At 37.5% G+C, this 16,154-nt stretch overlaps 1 pseudogene; it reads right to left on the reverse strand.

Moving 5' to 3' along the window:
- Positions 1 to 16,154, reverse strand: part of LOC107841420 — a 54,691-nt pseudogene that overhangs the window by 18,768 nt on the left and 19,769 nt on the right.

Consider the following 16,154-nt stretch of genomic DNA (forward strand, 5'->3'; position numbering starts at 1 on the left):
GTTTTAAAGCAGAGAGGTAAGGTCATAGCCTACGTCTCGAGAAAGCTTATGCCCCATGAAAAGAACTATCCAACTCATGATCTTGAGTTAGAATCAGTTATATTTACCTTAAAGATTTGGAGGCACTACTTGTATGATGTGCACATCGATGTGGTCACTGACCATAAAAGCCTACAGTATATGTTTTCTCAAAAAGACCTAAACCTCCATCAGAGAAGGTGGTCAGAGTTGTTGAAGAACTATGACATAAGCATCCTGTATCATCCGGGTAAAGACAATGTAGTGGATGATGCTCTAAGTAGATTGTCTATGGGTAGTGTTATTCATGTTGAAAATGGTAAGAAGGTGTTATCTCAGGAAGTTCATCAGCTTACCCGACAAGGTGTTTGCTTAGTCGATTAAGCAGAAGGTAATGTATGGGTGTAGAGTAGTTCAGAATCATATCTGGTTTTTGAGGTAAAGGAAAAGTAGGATAGGGATCCCATCCTAGTAAATTTGAAAGAATTAGTCAGAGATCAGAAGATAGAGGTTTTCTTCTAAGGGAGTGAAGGTGTATTACATTGTCAGGGTCGACTATGTGTGGCAAGTGTAGATGAACTGAGATAATAGATTCTTGTAGAAGCGCATGGTGCACGTTACTCTATTCATATAGGGTCCACTAAGATATACCATGATTTATAGGAGATCTATTGGTGGAGTGGGATAAAGAGAGATATCACAGAGTTTGTAGTTATGTACTCTTAATGTCAGGAGGTTAAGATTGAGCATCAAAAACCTAGTGGTTTTATGCAAGAGTTTAGTTTTCCTACTTTGAAGCAGGAGAAGGTGAACATGGATTTTGTGATGGGTTGGCCTCATACTTGTCATCAGCACAATTCAGTTTGGTTCATTATAGATAGGATGCCTAAATAAGCTTATTTCCTACGAGTTCATACCTCATATTAAGCGAATGACTATGCCAAGCTCTATGTCAAGGAGTATGTAAGATTACATGGAGTTTTGACATCTATAATCTTAGATAGAGGTACCCAATTTACCTCTCATTTCTAGATAGCCTTCCAAAAGGGTCTTGGTACCCAAGTCCACCTCAATATAACCTTTCACCCTCAGATAGATGGTCATGCATAAAGGACCATTCTGACTTTAGAGGATATGTTGTGAGCATGTGTGATAGACTTTAAAGGTAGTTGGGATAATCATTTGCCTTTGATTTTGTTTGAATATAACAATAACTATAATTCCAGCATTTGGATTCTCCATTTGAGGTGCAATATGGGAGAAGATATGGATCTCCCATCTTTTTGTTTGAAGTGGGTGAGGCAGCAGTGGTAGGGCCTAACTTTGTATTTAATACCTTAGAAAAAGTTCATCGGATAAGGGAAATACTTAAGACTACTCAGAGCTGACAGAAATCATATGTAGATGTGCGTAGAAAGGATCTCAAGTTCAAGATTGGTGATTATGTGTATTTGAAGATCTCTCCTATGAAAGGAGTAAAGAGTTTTTTTAAGAAGGGGAAGCTTAGTCCCTGATACGTCGGTCCTTACTGAATTCTCAGTCGTTTCAAATAGTTAGCTTATGAGCTTATGTTACCTTCAGACTTAGCTTCAGTCCATCAAGTATTCCATGTAACCTTTCTAAAGAAATACATAGGTGACCAAATGGTTGTAGTCCCTGTAGGGAGTATAGACGCTCAGAAAAGACTCTCTTATGAGGAGATTATAGTGAAAATTCTTAATTATTAGATTCATAGACTGAGCAACAAAGAGGTACCTCTAGTCGAAGTTCTTTAGCTGAATTAGACTGTTGAGGGAGCTACTTAGGAAGTAGAAGCAGTTATGCGGACCAAGTATCCTCAAATCTTCCCTTCAAACTTAGACTTAGCCCCTGGTAATAGTGTTTCCTTGAACTTACTTAGTTGCATGCTCCGATTTTCCTTTATAGGCTTGGTACAAGTTACCATTGCACATTCAGTTGTGAATTCATGCATCAGATATTTATGTTAAGCATGAGAAACTTAAATTATTAGAAATCCCAATTATGCATTCATGAATCATATTCAACTATGCACTCATGCATCAAATATGCATGTTCAGTATGGAATTTCAGCATATCAGTAGTGTCTGTTATGAAATCATGTTGCTGTTGTGTATATCCAGCATCTAAGTTTAGTCTATCAGTATTCCTAGCTTAGTCAGTCTCATTCGAGGATGAATGTTCCCAAGGGAGAGATATTGTAAGACCCCGCAAAATCCTAAGCTTAATTCAGTCCTTTAAAGCTTGTTAAGGGATCCCAGACTTAGAAAATTTTAGCTAAGTATTCAGAATTAGTTTTTTTTAGCCTTTGTAGGTTAGCGACTCTATTTCACGACCCTCATGACACTAAAGTAATGATTTTTGGTTGAACCATTATCAGGAATTTTAGTAGGTGTTCTCAAACAAGTTTTGGATTTTTTGAACTTCATTTGAAAGCTCAAACCAGTGTATCAATGCGATCTCGACGTGCCGCATCGGCCTTCGCATCGATGAGTATTTTTTCCCAGCTCCCAATGTGAATTCCAATGAACCGACGTAGACTTGATACAACACATTGGCTATCACATCAATTCTAATGATGCGGTACGTCGGTCTCCGCATCGCTAAATAAGTTTTTAGTAATTAAAAATTTGCATCCATAGGGGTAATTTGGTCTTTTACCACCTTATGTCAGCCCCCAAAACATAAAATTAAGAACCTTTTGAGGAAAAATCCATTCATCTTTCTCAAAATTTTTCCAGAAGCAAACCCTAGGATCTCTAATTCAAGATTTATCCTTCAAGAACACTCCATCATTCTTCGTAAATTTGAACACCAAGGTATGCGAAGTGTTTATCCAAGGGTTTCCTACCACACTTGGAGTTCAAGAAACTCTTTCTAAATACAAGTTAATTGGTTTCATGGATTTTATGTTGGATATTGAATATATTAATGATTATGATATTAATGGTGATCTAATTCCATGATTTGTTCCAAGTTCGTCCAAACTAGTTTAATTGTGAATTAAATTTTGCGAACTACATGTCAAACTCTTGAATTTCAATTTGAATGTAGAATGCATGATATTAATACATGTTTATTAATATGTGAAATACCCATGCTCCCTAAGTATTTGTCAAAATGCTTTTGTGAATAGACTAGTCCAAGCATAACATGTTATTGTGTGATTTCTATCATGCACAAGATCATGTATAACAAGCATTTAGAAAAAATGTCTAAGTGAATGTATTATTAGCAAGCTAGTACCATTATGCTAATAAAGTCATGCAGTGATTTACTTTTCATGTTATCGAGTCCTGGGGTATCTAATACCCAATAATTTAGTTGTTTACCTAGAGCCAATGTCAGTTACAGAATAATCTCAGTCATATAATGATCAGTAGTACTCTCAATCAGTTATAGAACATCAGAAAAACTTAGTAGACTCAGTATCAGTCTAGTCTAGTTCATTATTAAGTTCAGACCTCAGTAAAGTCAGTCAACTAATATAATTCAGTAGTATTCTATCAGTCAACAAAACTTAGTGAACTCATTTCAGTTCAGTTAGATAGTGCAATCTGTAATAGTTTAGTTAAGTCTAGTATGAACTAGGAATTAGTTCAGTGTTTATTCAGTTGGAAGTAGGATTCAGCATCAAGCAAATCCAGGGATGGGGGCATTCCTTCCAGTAGAGGGTTTAACCCTTAGTAGCAATCCCTGCATTACAGAGCTATGTAGCCAGCATAGGTTGAGATATCTTCCTACAAGACTAGGGTTGATATATCTCATATGAGTTTTCCTATCAGTGAGGGTTGGAAAAAGAGCTTCCTATCAGAGAGGGTTAACTTACTATTGTTTTTACTTATGGAATAGTACTGACACCCTTCTAATTGGGGTTACAGGCTGGACCCTAATCTATTCAGAAAAGGGAATGTTGGTTATATTATTACTTCTCACTATTTTAGTTTTCGTCTTAGTATAGAACTCAATTCAGTTCTATAAAAATCAGGATTGTTAGATAGAATCACTAAGTTCGATATGGAACTTAGAATAGTTCTATAGAATCAGGAATTTTAGATACAATCACTCAGTTAATAGTAATATATTACCAGTAAATTTACATATCAGTAAGTTAGTGATTTAGAACCCAGTATCCAATGTCATCATGACCTTAGTTACAGTTTACGTATTTCCTATATGTATTCTCATTCAGTTATACTAATGTTATTAAGATAGTATTGTTTAGGAATATGAACCCATGCATCTCATCCTACCTTACTTAGCATACCAGTATATTCAAAGTACTGATGCACACCTTTGTTTTGCACTATGATGTCCTATATCATAGGTTCAGATGAACGGTCTCTCAATTATACTTAGCAGCCTGGTCCATCAGTAGTAGACTGGTAGTGAGTCCTTATTGTTCAAGGTTAGATTTGGAATTATAGTATTTTAGCACTCAATTAATTTTAGTAGTCAGAGTTAGTTGGGGACTTATCCTATCCACTCTTTATTTAGACAGTAGAGGCTTTTTAGACTAGAGTATTTGTAGACAGATATTCAATTTTGTATTATGTACCATATTCAGAATTTAGTGAAAGTTTTGAACCTCATGGCAAGTTTCTGCCTAAATTCCACATAATACAGTATTATTAGTTAGTTATTCCAGCTGGTACCATTCATGGGTTAGGTTGTGGTCCCTTAGGACTATGAGTACTTTGTAGCATCTGAGGTGCAGACTTAAGGCATTACAGTAACGCTTAGCACCGAGTGAACGTAGGGATGGTGGATCCTCCATCAGCTAGGTAAGAGTCATTAGTAGCAGTCCCAAATCTCCAAACCTATGATGCCAACTTCAATTTTTAAGGGTCCCCTATCAGTAGAAGCAAGGCACCCTCGTCCTTTAGGATGTTAGATTAGTGGATCCATCAAACCACTGTCGGTACCCTTGGAAATGTACTAACACCCATCCAACTAGGGTTACTAGTTTGACCTAGAGTTTGATTAGATTAGGATATGTTTCTTGTAGTTAACTCCCACAGTCTCAGTTTAGTATTAAGATTATACTGGTTTGGTTTTTCATGAGCAAGTGTCTAGTTTATCAATTATTCAGATAATCCGATTAATAGATTATTTCAACTTATGTTTTACTTTGTTTTGCATTCGACTTCCATTTTCATCCATTCATGTTTAGTACAATTATATATATACGCACATATTATCTAATATTTATCTCGCATACCAGTACATATAAAGTACTGATCGCATACTTTCTTTTGCACTATGTTGTCTTATAACATAGGTTTGGATACTCTATTCTTCAATTATATTTATATAGTTTATATGAAACTCAGTGAGATGTTATGGTGATTCCTTATTATTTTGAGTATAACTTATCCGTAGTTACTTTTAATAGTTTTCATTACAGTCAGTTAGAGTTAGTTGTGGGTATTTTCCCCATCAACTCTTTTTGATAGAGGCTTTCAGCTAGTGATACTTGATTTCAGTTTTGTCAAATGTTCAAACATATTGATTATTATTTTTGTACTGTACCTTATTAGTTTTTCTGAATATAGTTTATACATATTATCTTATTTTAATATTATCTTCAGTTCTCACAGCTGGTACCAGACCATCGGTTAGCTTAGGGTCTTTTGTCACTCTAAGTACTGTGTTATGAATAAGGGGTATTCTCAGGTTGTTAAAAATTAGGAATCATACCACATGGTTTAAATTGTCCTATCATTTTTGAAAGCCAAGTTAGTTAGAGTCTGGTTCATGGGTGTGAAGAACGCCACACTTATTAGCATGAGGCTATGAGACATTTTATGAAATTTTCCCTTGTTTCAGTGTTTATGACATGCGATAAATCATGGGCTCCATTGAATTTCCTTTTCTAACTCATGTTTTAGCTATTTATAGAAAATTCCTCCAAAAAGGAATAATTGTAGAAGAAATGGGGACCAGCCCGTATCACTACCTGTTCAGAAAGACCACAAATTAAACATGTCTTCCTTGCTGAATTTAGGGCCGCTTTAACAATTTTGGTCCAGTTTATGGCTACCCAAAATAACCATTAGTATATTTCTATAGTAAACCCTGTAGTTAATATGACAACAACTAGGATCCAAGACTTCACTCAGATAAATACTCCAGTGTTCTCTGGATCAAAGTCTAAGAGGATCCAAAAGAGTTTCTAGATTGTGGGCAGAATATGACCGATATTATAGGTATTACTCCTAGTGAGAGTGCTGATTTAGGTGCTTATCAATTGCAAGAATTATATCATACATGTTTTAAAGAGTGGAAGGAGGATAGAGGTACCGATGTAGGGTTTTAACTTTTCTCAGCAATGGTTTGATGGTGAAAATTGTTCTCAGTTCCATAAGAAAACTTCAGCCCAAGCCTCATCTTCTATTAGTGCTCGAGTGAATAAGTTTAGGTTAGATCCTTATGATAGAGCGCAAGGCTCTAAGTTCTAGGGTAGTATAAATAGTAGTCGCATTAGCAGGAGGTGTGGTAAAAACTATAAGCGTGACTGTATGGCCGGCAATGATGTGTGTTTTTTATGTTGAAAGACACTTCACAGGATAAGGGATTGCCTAATAGGTATGTGGAAAGGTAGTAATGATCGTTAGTAGTGCCAGACTATTCTTTAACAACACCAATAGGTCTCCCTGCTTAGTATGGTGCCTCTACAAGTGCAACTAGTGGATAGTGCTAGAATCGATTCTATGCCATTCTTACTAGACAGGATTAGGAGGATTGTCCTGAAGTAGTTACTATTACGTTACAAGTCTTCCTCTTTTAAGTTCATGTATAATTAGGTCTTAGAGCCACATACACATCGGCATTGGCCTAGAATGTCTCGCAGAACCCTTCTCAATATTTATCGCAATGTTTAATTTTATCATATCTAATCAGGTATATAGAAATTTCCTGGAAATAGTATCAAAGAAAATCATGCTAGTTGGTACTATAAAATTAGCGATGTCTGATTTTGATTTCATTATTTCCACGGATAGGCTCTACTATTATTATGCCTCAGTTGACTATAGAAATAGGATAGTTCAGTTTCAGTTCCCTAATAAGCTAGTCATAGAATGAAAGGGTTGGCTCAGCCCCAATAGGTTAATTTGTCTAATTTCTAAAGGTAAGGAAAATGATTTTTGAGAGGTGTATCTATCATCTCATTTGAGTCAAGGACCCATGTTTTGAAATCTTTAGTCTTTAGTCAATACTAGTAACGAATGAGCTTTCATAGGTATACCCCAGAGATCTTTTTGGAGTTCCTAAAAATATGGATGATAACTTTTGAATAGATCTATTTCAAGGTACCCAGCCTATCTCGATTCCACCTTATAGAATGGATCCAACCAAGCTTAAAAAATTAAAATACTGGTAGAAAGATCACATAGATAATGGCTTTATCAGGCTTAGTATTACCGTGTGGATTGCTTCAGTTTTCTTTATGAGCAAGAAAGATAGTTCTCAAAATGTGTATCGACTACTGTTAGTTGAACAAAGTCATAATAAAGAATAAGTATAGCCTCACAAGGATTGATGACTTGTTCAACCAACTTAAGGGTGAAAATTATTTCTCTTAGATAGATCCCAGATCCGTCTATTATCAACTTAGTCATTGAATGTGACCTTCTGAAGCAACCTATAAAATTTTGTATTGTAACTTCAAACTTGTAGTTATGTCTTTTAGACTAACGAATAATCCTGTAGCTTTTATGAACAATATGAATACAGTCTTACTTGGACATGTTCGTCATAGTCTTTATACATGATATCCTCATATATTCTTATAGTGAAGGTATTCATGTAGACCATTTAAGGATAGTTTTAGAGACCTTTAATGATCATCAGTTATTCTCTATGTTTAGTAAGTGTGAATTATGGTCGAGGTCAGTAGCTTTCCCTGGTCACAAAATTTCTAGTGATATTATTCTAGTTAATCCACAAAAGACCAAAGCAGTAAAAAACTACCCAAGACCTATCTCTCCTTTAGATATCACGTATTTCTTGGGCTTACACAGTTACTATAGAGGGTTTTGTAGAGGGATTTTCTTGTATTACATCTCCCATGTCTCAACTAACATAGAAGAAGGTCATGGTTGAGTGGTCAGATTCTTACAAAAAGAGTTTTAAGGAGCTGATGACTCGACACACTTCTACTCAATTTGTTACTCTACTCGAGGGTTTTGATGGGCTTGTAGTTTATTTTGATGCTTCCAAGGTTTGTCTTTGTTGTGTGTTTACTCAGTGAGGTAAGGTCATAGCCTATGCCTCTAGATAGCTTAAACCCCATGAGAAGGATTACCCGACTCATGATCTTAAGTTGACAATAGTTGTTTTTGCCTTAAATTTTTTGAGGCATTACCTCTATGGTGATTATGTTGATGTGTTTATTAATGATAAGAGTTAATAATATGTGTTCAACCAGAAAGACCCAACTATTTTTTAGAGGTTGCTTGAACTTTTCAATGACTATGATGTGAGTAAGTTGTATCCTTGGGTAAGGCTAATATTGTGGCTAATGCCCTTAGCAGGTTGTCTATGGAAAGTGTTGCCTTTGTTGAGAATGATAAGATGGAGCTTTTTGTGAGGTCCATCAGCTGCCTAGATGGGTGTTCGATTGGTAGAGTTAGCCAAATGTAGTTTCTGGGTTTTGAATTGTTAAGAATTATCCTTGGTTTTCAAGTTAGAAGAAAAGAAAGGTTGAGATCCTATCCTGGTTAAGTGTAAAGAAATAGTTCAAGATTAGAAGGTTGATGTTTTCTCCCAAGGGACAGATGGTGTACTTCATTTTAGGGTAGGTTGTGTGTTCCAAATGAGGATGGTTTGAGGCCGCGAATATTATCAGGAGCACATGGTTCATGATATTTTATTCATCGAGTAGCCACTAAGATATACCCTGATTTGAGATAATTTTTTTTGTGGAACATTTTGAAAACGGATATTGCAAAATTCATGGATAAATATTTGAATTAGCAGTAGGTAAAGGTTGCGAATCAAAGACCTATTGGTGTGCTTAAGGAGTTTAGCATTCCTACTTGGTAGTGGGAATGCTGAATAAAAATTTGGTTATAGTGTGACCTGGTATGTGTCATCATCATAATTCTATTTAGGTTATTATGGATTGAATGACCAAGTCAACCGATTTATTGCTAGTCCATACTTCATATTCAGCTGAGGAAGATGCTAGACTCTATCTCAGGGAGTTATTGAGGTTACATGGAGTTCCATTGACCGTTATTTGAGATAGAGTTACTCTGTTTACCTCTTATTCTTGGATGGCTTTTTAGAAGGGTCCTGGTACCTAAGTTCATCTAAACATATCTTTTCACCCACATATAGATGGTGTAACACCCTGAAAATGGGTCCCAGAGCGTCACACGGTGCTTGAGGCTATGAGTAGCCCCAAGCTAACCCTTTGAGCCATTTTCTTTCCGTTGATATATAGTATCTCACCAAGATCATTGTGTACGAGGAGTTATGATTGTTTGAATTTGATCCAAAAATTCACTTTTGGTAGGCCGAAGTAGATCGACCATAACTTTTTGCTGCGATAGACAAATTGGATAAAACAAATATCATTGGAAAGAGGACTCACAGAGCTTTCCGTTGATATATAGTGGATCACCCAGATCATTATGTACAAGGAGTTATGATAGTTTAAAGTTGGAACAAAAATACACCAGGCCTCAGTACTTTTTTCTACACGTTTTACTGTTCACTACTATTCACAGTTCGATTGGAATGTTCATAACTCGTCGCCCGTGTGTTCGTTTTGGATGATCCACATATCATTGGACAGATTATTTGATACTCTATGTAATGTTATGTCATAGTCTAAGCCATTCCACATGGGAAATTTATAATTCATTCTAGAAGATAGAACCCAACATGTTTACACATAAAATTTCAATGAAAAATTTCCTGGGGTATTACATCATCCCCGCCTTGGAAAAATTCATCCTCCAATGATGCTAGACATGCCAAGATTAGATAGGGAATAGAGCATACAGCTGAAACCATTCGTTAGACTCATCACCACATCGTTTCTCACTCCAAATACAACATAGGAATGCATAAATTCAAGAAACTATAACTGAACACATAAAAAATGACAGCTTAACTGCTGCAACTTTTATCAAAAGTGCATGATTTAGGAAAGAACGGTACCTGTAGCTTGATCGGAGTTCGCGGAAAATAGGTGCAGGTACTTGGATGGCGTATCCGCCTCAGCTTCCCAAGTTGCACCCTCAACGGATTGATTTCGCCACAACACCTTGACCAAGGGAACTTCTTTGTTGCTTAGTCTTTGGACACTGAAATCAAGAATCGCAACAGGAATCTCATCAAAGGAAAGATTTTCTTGAATATCATCACTCACAGAGGAATCCACTACCGTAACATCGTTAATATGCCTTCTAAGCATGGAGACATGGAATATTGGATGAACAGAGGACAACTCGGAAGGCAACTCGACCTCATAATCTACCTTACCGACACGGGTAAGAATTTTGTAAGGACCAACATAACGGGGACTAAGATTCCCCTTCTTTCCGAATCTCTTCACCCCCCTCATGTGTGAAATTTTCAGGTTCACTAGGTCACCAACTTCAAACTTAAGGTCTCTCCTTCTAACATCCGCATGACTTCTAACGACTCTGTGCAGTTTTCAACCTTTCCATAATCAACTTAACTTTTTCCATAGCCTCGAATACCGAATAAGGACCACTAACAGCCGCTTCACCCACCTCGAACGAACCTATGAGTGATCTACACTTCCTCCCATACAAGGCTTCAAACGGAGCCATGCCAATACTATAGTGAAAGCTGTTATTATAAGTAAATTCTATCAACGGTAAGTGATAATCCCAACTTCCCTTAAAGTCAAGTGCACAAGCTCTCAATATATCCTCTAAGGTCTGGATGGTCCGCTCAGCCTGACCATCGGTCTGCGGATGAAAAGCAGAACTCAAAAGCACTTGGGTACCAAGACCCTTCTGAAAAGTTTTCCAAAATTACGAAGTGAACTGAGTACCCCTATCCAAAATAATAGACAAGGGAACTCCCTGTAGTCTGACTAGTTGTCGGATATAAAATCTAGCGTAATCCTAGCAGTATATAAAGTATAAACAGGCAAGAAATGAGCAGACTTAGTCAATCTATCAACCATAACCCAAATGGAATCATGATGGCGTCAGGAAGGACGTAAATTAATCATGAAGTCCATATTTATCTCTTTCCACTTCCAGGTGGGAATACTAAACTTTTGCATCATACCACCAGGTCTTTCGTGTTCAACCTTAACCTATTGGCATATTGCATACTTAGCTACAAACGCTGCTATATGTTTCTTCATGCCACTCCACCAATAGATTTCCTGCAAGTCTCGGTACATCTTGGTGACACAGGATTAACAGAATATCGTGCCTCGTGCGCTTCAGCCTTAATCCTCTATATCAGATCATCAATATTCGGAACACACAATCTACCCTGCAATCTTTACACACCATCTCCCTCTTGGGAGAAAACCTCTACTTTTTGGTCCTTGACTGACTCCTTCAGTCTGACCAAACTAGCATCTAAGTATTGCTTTTCCTTCACTTCCGAAACCAAGGAGGATTCAGAACTACTCTGAACCCCTATACTACCTTCAGCAGAGTCAAACAACCTGACCACCAATCTAGCCAAATGATGTACATCACGAGGCAACTCTTTCTTACCTTCTACCTCATGCAAAACACTACCCATGGACACTCTACTTAGGGTATCCGCCACAACATTGGCCTTGCGTAGATGGTACAGCACACTCATATCATAGTCCTTTAACAATTCTAACCATTGTCTCTGCCTAAGATTCAATTATCTCTGCGTAAAAACATACTACCGACTGTTATGATCAGTGAAAAAATCAACATGGACACCATACAAATAGTGTCTCCAAATTTTCAAAGCAAACACAATAGCAGCTAACTCAAGGTCATGGGTGGGGTAATTTTTATCATGGGGTTTCAACTGTCTAGAAGCATAAGCTATCACCTTACCCTTTTGTATCAATACGCAACCTAACCTAACTCACGAAGCATCATAGTACACCACAAAACCATCAACACTATCAGGCAAAGTGAAAATAAGGGCTGAAATGAGTCGAGTCTTTAACTCCTGAAAACTCTTCTCACAAGATTCGGACCAGAAGAACTTCACTTTCTTTTGGGTCAACCGAGTCATAGGAGACGTTATAGAGAAGAAACCCTCAACAAAATGGCGGTAATAGCCTGCTAAACCCAAGAAACTTTAGATATCCATCGAAGAAATAGGTCTAGGCCAATTTCTAACAACTTTGGTCTTTTGGGGATAAACTTTAATATTCCCGAAAGAAATGATATGACCCAGAAAAGCAACTCACCTTACCCGAAACTCACACTTACTAAACTTGGAAAACAGCTTGTGATCTTTAAGGGTTTGCAAGACAATTCAGAGATGATCAGAATGTTCATCCTCACTACGGGAGTACACCAGTATATCATCGATGAACACTATGACAAACATATCCAGATATGGTCTAAACACTTGATTCATGAGGTCCATGAAAGCTGCTGGGGCATTAGTTAACCCAAAACACGTAATAAAAAATTCAAAATGGCGATAACGAGTGTGGAAAGTAGTTTTTGGGATGTCACACTCCCTAACTTTGAGTTGATGCTAGCCGGAACGAAGGTCTATCTTTGAGAAATAACTAACACCTTCCAATTGGACAACAAAACATCTATTCTCGGAAGGGGGTACTTATTTTTTATGGTGACTTTATTTAGTTGGTTGTAATCAATGCACATACGCAAAGAGCCATCTTTATTTCTCACAAACAAAATAGGAGCACCCCAAGAAGAAACACTGGGCCTTATGAAACATTTATCAAGTAGATCTTTGAGTTGGTCTTTCAACTCCTTAAGTTCTACAGGGGCCATACAGTAAGGAGAAATAAAAATAGGCTGAGTACCAGGAAGAAGATCAATCCCAAACTCTATCTCTCTATCAGGAGGTATCCCTGGGAGATCATCCGGAAAGAAATCAAAAAACTCATTGACGACGTTAAAAGACTGGAGAGTTAGAGTCTCAGACTTAGTGTCTTTTACTCTAACCAAATGGTAAATACACCCCTTGGAAATAAGCTTTTTAGCTTTGAGGTAAGAGATAAAATGACTTATGGGTGACACAGAATTCCCAAACCACTCAAACACGGATGCAACCAGAAACTGAAACTTGACTATTTGGGTCCGACAATCAATAGAGGCATAAGAAGAATACAACAAGTCCATATATAAAATCACATCAAAATCTACCATGTCTAACTCAATCATATCAGCCAATAAGATTCTATGAAGAATAGTAATAGGAAACTTTTTATACACTTTTTGGGCAACAATCAAATCACCTACTGAGGTAGAAACTAGGATAGGCTCAGGAATAATCTCAGGACTCATTTTAAAATTCACAGCAATCAAAGGTGTAACATATAAGAAAGTAGATCTAGGATCCAACAAAGCATACACATCAAACTGAAATATGCAAAGCATACTAGTAACAACATCGGGAGAGTCCTCCTATTCTTGATAGGATGGTAAAGCATAGAATTTATTCTGGCGCTGCCCGCCAGCATTGCTAGAAGAGGCACCCTGAGCTGGGGTTGGGTGAGTCGCTGGAACTGGAGCACTAAAAGTCTGAGTCTGGGTCTCAAGGTGATAGTCATGACGCCCTTGTCCATCCTGTGGACAATATCTAACTCTGTGACCCATGTCACCACACTAGAAATAACTTTTTTTCTAACCCCAACACTCACCCGAATAAACCCTACCACACTTAGGACATAGGGAACGATTTGGCTTACTGCCAGCACTATACTGGGACCTGGATGCATATGACCTTCTACCTTGCTCCTACCTATATCTAGGCACTAGAGTACTAGCATATGATGGTGCTGGCATAGACGAACGATTCTGATATTTAGGGTGACTCCCTCCCTATGATCTAGTCTGACCCTGTCCGTGCTGCTCAGACCTAGCTCTCTTATTCCTTCTCATACTATCTCTTTCCTTAATGTTGTCTTCCTCAATCTGTTGGGCATGACTCATCAGCCTAGAAAGATTCATCTCACTATTTAGCATAGCAAACCTACACTCCTTAACCACATAACTAGACGCTCCACTCACAAACTTACTCATTGTAGCCCAATTATCAGCCACTAAGTCAGGAGCATACTTCGCCAACTAATTGAACTTTAGACAGTACTCCCTAACAGTCATAGAGCCCTATCGTAGGTTCATAAACTCTTCAACCTTTGCCTCACTAATCTCCAAAGGGAAAAACTTATCCAGGAATGCATCCTAGAACTCTTACCAAGTTGTAGGGACAACTCCCTTACTCCTACCTTCTCTCCAAGGAACAACGCATCATAAGTATGGTCTTTCAACCTATACGCAGCCAACTCCACACTATATTCCTCAGATACATACATCACTAGAGTAATCTTCTGCACCTCCTTTAAAAACAACCATGGATCCTCACCATTATCTTGGACCAATAGAATTTCGGCGAATTCATCCTCATGAAGTCATGGATCCTAGAAGCAGCTGAATCACCTCCTTGCTACTGTGGAGCCAGGCCTGGGTTAGCCTGAATATTTGCAGTAACCGCTTGGGCCAGCACCTGAAAGGCTACCTAAAATTCAGCATGAGACACATTTTCATTCAATGGGTCAGCGGATTGAGGTTGTTGACCATCATTATTTCTTCTTACTCGACATGGAGGCATATTTCTGAAAGATGAAAGCACGAATAAATAGTAGAGAGAGACACTTTAAGCATGATAGACTTCTAAAAGAAAGAATCAAACTTTTTCCTAAAACGTCTTGTAGCCTCGTGCTCATAGATGTGGCGCGCTACACACCAATGATCAAGACTCTACTTAACGTGGCTTGTCAGACCTCCTAGGATACCTCAAAACCTTAGGCTTTGATACTAAGTTTATAATGCCCCAAAAATGGGTCCTAGAGCGTCACATGGTGCTTGAGGCTACGAGTAGCCCCAAGCTAACCCTTTGAGCCATTTTCATTCAGTTCAACATGAATCAGCGGGGTTTCCATTAATAGCCCTCAAATATCAATAGAGTAATCATCATCCAAGAATAAAAGAATTTCAGAAAGATAATAAAATATGACTTATTAGTTAACTCCCAACATTTATACTAGTCTGACAAGCCTCTAAGAAAATCAATAAAAACAGCGAGCCATTGACATATGCCCCAACTGACATATACTCTATTATTAAAAATAAAGAATTCCATGAAACCAACATCACACATCAGGTCCTCGAAACATGAGGATTAACCACGACAGAGGATGTAGAACAACGTGCTCGAAGAATCACTGCCAAACCTGGAACTGAGCACCTGAACCTACATTCCTAGAAAATGCAGCCCATATCCAAAGATGTAGGTTAGTACCATGGAAAGGAAATGAGTATATGGGGGTGTATGCAGTTTTATAAACATTATCATCATAAATATTTATAAGAAATATGCAGGATGTATGAAAGACTCACATAGCCCAAAGAAAATCATCATAATTATGAGAGGTTGAAATAAGTAAAATAACACCTGTGAGTCATCATATAATCTGTCAATCACTTTTAGTTCATCCTTGCCATTAGAGTAGGACTATCGATATCAAAACCATACAAACTAGTGATCACTATATAAATTAGCCTGAGGCTTACTCCTACGGGGGCACGTAGTTCTAGGGAAGTAAGGTCGCTTCATACCTCCCACTCCGTGCTAAAGATTTCTCTTATACTTAGCTCAGATCATTTCAAAGAAAATCCATATGAAAACAATTTCGATAATATATAAATATATGTCGAGAGCCATCATGCTTCTCATCTATCAAAATCAACCACGTTGTGGATTTCTTTCACACTCAATTTTAAAATGACTCCATTAAGACCAAAAGGTCAAATCATTCAAAATATCTCAAATATTCAACATCAAAGTTCTTATAACACACTTTCTCAAAAAAATACAATTTCCAATGGGGATTCACGACTCAAATATCAAAATCATGATAA

This window comes from Capsicum annuum, chromosome 9 (genome assembly GCF_002878395.1).
Source record: "Capsicum annuum cultivar UCD-10X-F1 chromosome 9, UCD10Xv1.1, whole genome shotgun sequence".
NCBI lineage: Eukaryota > Viridiplantae > Streptophyta > Magnoliopsida > Solanales > Solanaceae > Capsicum > Capsicum annuum.